The following is a 6,332-nucleotide window of genomic DNA, read 5'->3' on the forward strand; positions in this document are numbered from 1 at the left end:
AGAGAACTTATTACAATAAATATGACTTAAGGCCATCTAAATAAGATAACAGCGGAAGGCTTGGAAGATAAAGTGAGTCCATCAACTCCAACGGTATAGCTGAGTGCATGACAACGACCTAGCGCACCTTACTCCTCGTCTGAAAAGTCTGCAACATGATATGTTGCAGCCCGTAACAGGTCAACACATGGAATATGCTGCCAACATAACACAGTAGAGCAATGAACAGATAAATGATATCACTGCATGCATATATGGCTGGTGAAGGCTCTATGGTTATAATGTTTTGTGAAAAGCCAGTTTTTCCCTACAACAAATGAATAAGTTTTATTTAACTATCATGGTGGTTGAAACATCATTGAGAAGGTTCCTCCAACTCAATCCCAATTAAAGTAGTCATTAACATCCCAACAAATTAATTTAGAGTGATGAGATCAAACCAATAATTCAAGTACCAGATACTCAAGATGTCCATAACCGGGGACACGGCTAACCATGATTAGTTTGTACACTCCGCAGAGGTTTGCACACTTTTCCCCATAAGACTCGATCTCCTCCATTGGATTTCTTCCACTACATGGTGTTTGAGAAACGGATGACCGAGACACAGTCTTTCAGAAGCATTAACTCTTTACTTTGGGTAGAGAGTTACACCTACTTTCCCTCTACATCTGCTAGCCTACCACTGAAAGAGGTCACACAACATACTCAACTATGCTAGAGCCCATAATGGCTTGTAGCTGCACACGAAAGTTTCTAGCATGAATAATCTTATAATCCCGTTGAGACTGGGTGGCGTACCGTAGGATGATCACACGATACTCCGGGATATCCTAGGACAACACTGGATTCTCCAGGTGCCCACAAGCAATCCACCCAGATGTGTATTAAATTTTCCACCTTAAGTTGAACCATTAATTAACAACTCACATCTGTCATGGATACACTCAAACCCAACCCATGTCTACAAGCATAGCATGGCAATACAAGCATAACATAGAAGTAACTCCCAAGGGTTTGATAATAAAACATGTAATAGGTTCTACCTCATCATCTACTTCCCAGTACCCACAAGTTAATCACATCCTAATCATGCAATGTTTGAGGATTGTAACTAATGCATAAAAACTGGGTATGAAAAGAGTATGATCCTAATCATGCTAACGATCTGCAAATCCTAAAGACTCGTAGTAGCACGCTTCGCACTCCGGAAATTCTATCGCAAACAAACAATAGCATACATAAGCAATCCAGCAAAGATGCACGGGTAAAACTCAAATAAGAAGATCTAACCAGAAAGTTCAACTGAAGAACTCCGGTTTGCAAAAAGAATCAAATCAAACGAAGTAACGAAACTCAAACCACGAAAGAAACAAGATCCATTTACTAATCTGGACTAAAGTCAAATTTTATAGTACCAAAATCTTGTTCAAGTTGGTTAAACAGAAAGAGGGCTTCGAGATAAAGATCTAGGTGCTTGTTTCACCTGATTTGGATAAACGAGCGAAAAGATAAACTAAAATGAAGGTCAGGACAGAAATCACGGTCGAAAATAATCGCGGAAAAACCCTGGAAAATAAAATGAGACGAACAGGCTAATGAACCAACGTTCGCTGTCTGTGGCTAACCACCATTCCCCCGCCACCTCACGCTCTGGTGCATCTTCCCTGACCGTCCTTCGCCGCCATGGATGACTCCCTGCTGTCTCCCGTCACCGTCGAGGTCGCGCACGCTCAATCCCCTCGGGCGGATCTCATCGCCGGCCATGTTGGCCCCACCGTCGCCCAAGGCACCACTGCGCCTGCCCCCAAGCGGCAGGGCAGGAATCCGGCTGCCCCCGCTGCGAAGGCCCGCGCTCCGGGCGCCAACGCCGCTGCGCGATCCCGGCTGGCAGTGGAGAAGGTCGACAAGGTCTCCGGCGTAAAGCGGAAGAAGATTCCGGCTACAAAGAAGCCGGCTCCATCATCCACTCCCTCTGCCACGAAAAGAGGTTCCTCGGTGATGCCGCTCAACGGTGCTGCTCCCACCACAAGCGAGGTGTTTGACAAAATGGCCAGAAGGTCTCACTACTAGGGAAAACGTTATACACAGAATCTTAGCAGCAGCGCGGTTTAAAAACAGGCGCTACTACTAACTAGCAGTAGCGAGCTTAAAGGAACCGCGCTACTAATAAGTTGATAGTAGTAGCGCGGTTTTATAACCCTCGCTACTACTAAGTGATTTTCACCGTGCCCCTCCAGACCAGCCATAGTAGTAGCGCGGGTTATAAACCCACGCTACAACTAAGTTGATAGTAGCAGCGCGGGTTATAAATCCCACGCTATTACTAAATGGTCTCAACCGTGCACCCAAGACATACCATAGTAGTAGCGTTGGATTAGCGTGGGGTATAAACCCAACGCTACTGTTAAGTTATCTCCTTGCCGCCCCACCTCAGCCTCTCACCCCTGCTCTGCCTTTCTCTCCCACGACGCCTCTCCTCGTCCTCCAGTCCCCACGTTTCCCCCAACCAAGCCCGCCGCCACCACCGACGCCGACGACCTCCTCTCCCCCAACCCCACCACCGGCGCCCCCCACCACACGTGCGGATCCTCCTCCTCGCCGTGCCCTTGTGCCGGCCCCAAACCCTAGCTAGGGGCCCCCTTCTCCGGGTGCGGCGTGGTGCGGGGAGGGCTCCCTCTTGCCCGCCCCCGATGCAGAGGGCCCGCCGGTGGTCCTACTACTTGCTCCTCCGACCCTCCTCCTGCTGCTGCTAGTGCGGACCAACGCCATGGAGGTGAGGTTCCCCATTATCCTCTCTTTCTCTTCACCGCAGGCATCCCCTGACCCCCTTGGATTCGATTTGGCAGGCCATGTGCAAGCGGGGAAGGACAGCATGGCGCGCCTGGTGCGCGAGCTCGAGGGCGCCGGCCTGCTCGTCGAGCGCGTCCGCGGCGTCCCCGCCGAGTTCATCAAGGTCAATGTGGCCGCCTTTTTTCCTTTTTCAGTTCGTCTTGCCATGGCATCCTAATTCCAACTAATGAGGCGGTTTCCGCGAGATTTTGTTATGAAGAGGACTTCCCCCTGCGCCCTGTGTTGTTTATCTAGACTAGATTGTTGTAGTACCTTGATTTTAGCATTCAATCCCTGTGACTAGTAAGTAGTGGATAGTAGAAGAATTTGTTCATAAATTCAGTGTAAGAATGTCTACAGAAGATATAGAGCAAGAGATGGTATCTTTCATCAGAGTTTCCTCGTTAGATGAAGATTTTGTTCACCTGCTTATCCTAGTTGACCTGCGTAGATGCGTGATTTACTGCTGACCTACATGTGAAATCCATGTTTGTGACTGATTTTAGTTGGCCAATGTTGATATTCTGCACGTGTAAGAGGATCTGGTTCATGTGAAGGGCTTCAGATGGATGTATTCTTTTCTTCCTGCATTATATTTCTTGCTCATTGGTTGTTAGTGCTTAGGTTGTACTAGTAGCAGCGGCAAAAGTACAAGAAGGGCTTCAGATTTCTTATTTGTGCAAAGAATAAGTTTGGTCAATCTAATAAGTGATTATGCAACCAGGTTTACTTTACTCAAGTTCAGTTTTTGTCGTGCTACTGCACCGAGATTTCCCCTTGACAATTTTTTGTTGTATCCTTGATTAATGCTGCAGGGATTAATTCCCACATCTGTCTAAAGGTGTCCACCAACGTACTTAGGTGAAAAGATTGAGTTTTTTTTTGCGCCGGTGATGAGCTTCTATGCGACGGAGGCTTGCGCCTGTGCTGTATGTGAGCGACGGAGGCGTTGGATGTGGAGCAGCGGACCTGGAGTGTGGCCCAAGCGGCGGATCTAGAGCGACGCCGGAGTAGCAGAGCGCCGGACCAGCGGAGCGGCGTCGTCGTCCTAATGGTGCCCCCACCTTGGTAGCGCGGGCCCTGCCCCGCCACGACGCCACGACGTCGTCATCCTCATGGTAATCTCCTTGTCGTCCATCCATCCATCCAACACCGTAGTTGATTTGTTAATCTTGCACGTCTTTGTTAATCTTCTTGTGAAGCATTTGTAGCTTTTGTTACTCCAACTTCTGTAGCTTAGTCATGAATGTGCAGCTTTGCCAAGGCCAACCTTTGTTAGTCATGAATCATCCTTTGAAATAGCTTGTTGATTTTCTGTAGCTTTGTTAATCTTACAGTTCCCTTGCTACTACTACTAACCTGTAACACTGGATTTAGTGAAATCAAGTTGTACTCCTAATTCTGAAATGAAGTTATAAATTTGTCAGAAATGAAGTTGTAAATTTGTAGCTACTACTACTAGCCTGTAACAACTTCTACTCCCAATTCTGTAACTAATCTACTGCTGCTAGCCTGTAATAATGGATTTGACAAAATTTGACTGAAATGAAGTTGTCACACTGGATTTGTCAAAATTTATCTGAAACGAAGCATATTTTCCGACCTCTATTAAGTTTCAGTAATATTCAGTGGAGTATGTACTGTAATATTTGAACATTACAGTAATTTCAGTTGTTGTTAACTGTTGTAGCATTAGGAGTAGTTTTACTGCAGCACAAGCATTAGGAGTACTGTAAATGGATTAAGTGGAACCTCTCTTCAGTTAACTAAAACCTTTTTCAGTCAATTTAACTGAAACCTTTTTCAGTTACTTCAAATAAAACCTTTTTCTGTTAATTTAAGTTAACAGAAACATTTTCAGTTACTTTAATTAAACATGCAGTATAGAGCTACCCATTTGATTCATTTGAAGAGAGGAGTAATTATTTTTCCTTAACAGAAACTTCTCATCTCTTTTCTTCTCTTCTCCTCTTTTCTCTTCTTCTCTTCTTCTCTTTGCTGCTGTTAAGTTAGGACTTGAAGATGATGATTGATGTTGCTAGAAATCATGATTGTTTAGTTTAGTTAGGACTTGCAAGCAGTAGTGCTTGCTTAGTTTAGTTTCCGTTAGAGTAAAATAGGATAGTTAGAGTAGCTTCAGTAGCTTAAAATGGAGTACTCCAGTAGGTAATGGAGATCAATGAACTTGCAGTAGATCAAAATGTTTAGTTAACTTGCATTTGCTGTAATTTTAGTAGTTTAGTTTTTGTTGTAAAACTTCTGCTGCTGTTGTCATATTCATACTGTACTTTCCAAAGTTCGATAGCACGTCGTCCTTAGCATAAGTTGTTGATAAAAGAAATGGACTTAAATTGAAGCATTCCCAGGAGTTGCTGCTGTTGTTATTGACCTGCTGCTGTTGTCATTGACCTGATGTTGCTTTTGTTGTAGAAGAAGTAGGAGCATGCTCAGGAGAAGAACGAGTAGGAGAAGAAGGCCCTAGATCGCTGCTGCTGGAGCGCTGAGGACCTGGGATCTATGACCTAGGCGTGCTGCTGGATCCGCCTCCGCATCGCTGCTGCTGGAGACGCGAGGAGAAGCAGGGGACCTGGGCCCGGGAGCGCTGAGGAGAAGTAGGGTACCTAGGCGAGCAGAGGAGAAGCAGCCAGCTAGTGGCAAGGCAGGCACGAGGACGACATCGATCGAGGCTAGCTAGAGCCGAGGGCCAGGGAGAGGGACGTGATGGTGTCGCAAGTCACGACGGCGGCAGCCGTCAGTCAGGTGCGGCTCATTGAGGCTGCCCGATGTGTAATAGCAGTAGAGCTTACTTAGGTAGTTGCTTACCAAGTTAATAGCAGTAGAGCTTACTTAGGTAGTTGCTTACCAAGTTAATAGCAGTAGAGCTTACTTAGGTAGTTGCTTACCAAGTTGCTACGCACAACACTGTGTGATTTGAATTATACATGAGTTGCCGCTACAATGAGGAATTGTGTGATGGAATGTGGTTGATTTTATTTTTTTTAATTCCTAATAGGTTAGTAGTAGCGTGGGAAAAAACTGTGCCCTACTAGTATTTAGGATACTAGTAGCGCTGGTATTGTAGGCACGCTACTACTACTTCATTAGTAGTAGTGCGAGTCTGTAATAGCAGTAGCGTGGGTGGCACACGCTACTACTAAAAAAGTTAGTAGTAGCGCGGGTTTCTCCCACGCTACTGCTAACTATTAGCTGTAGCGCTTTATTAGTAGCGCCAGTCCCCGCGCTGCTGATACACCTAAAACCCGCGCTGCTGCTAGCCTTTTCCCTAGTAGTGTATGCGTCTTCGGTAATGGCAATTTTCTTTGCTTTTCGCCATTTGCGATAGCTCGTGACTTGTTGTCATTCACTATAGCAGTGGTTTGAACAATGCACCTGCCGAGTTCCTAAACTTGTTGGACACCAACGTCATTGACATCGATCAAGCCCCGTTCGCCGCATTTTATTACAATGAAACGGAGGGCAGCATGAATGATCATGGTGGT

General features: G+C 45.9%; 1 long non-coding RNA gene across 1 annotated transcript; it reads left to right on the forward strand.

Annotated features, from left to right (window-relative positions):
- Nucleotides 1-2,442: 2,442 nt before the first annotated feature.
- On the forward strand, nt 2,443-3,919 carry LOC123186450 (uncharacterized). Its single transcript, XR_006493635.1, has 3 exons — nt 2,443-2,776; nt 2,850-2,956; nt 3,648-3,919. It is a non-coding gene; the product is annotated as an uncharacterized lncRNA (long non-coding RNA).
- The last annotated feature ends 2,413 nt before the right edge of the window (nt 3,920-6,332 follow it).

The sequence above is a fragment of the Triticum aestivum genome, chromosome 2A (genome assembly GCF_018294505.1).
Source record: "Triticum aestivum cultivar Chinese Spring chromosome 2A, IWGSC CS RefSeq v2.1, whole genome shotgun sequence".
In the NCBI taxonomy this organism is placed as follows: domain Eukaryota; kingdom Viridiplantae; phylum Streptophyta; class Magnoliopsida; order Poales; family Poaceae; genus Triticum; species Triticum aestivum.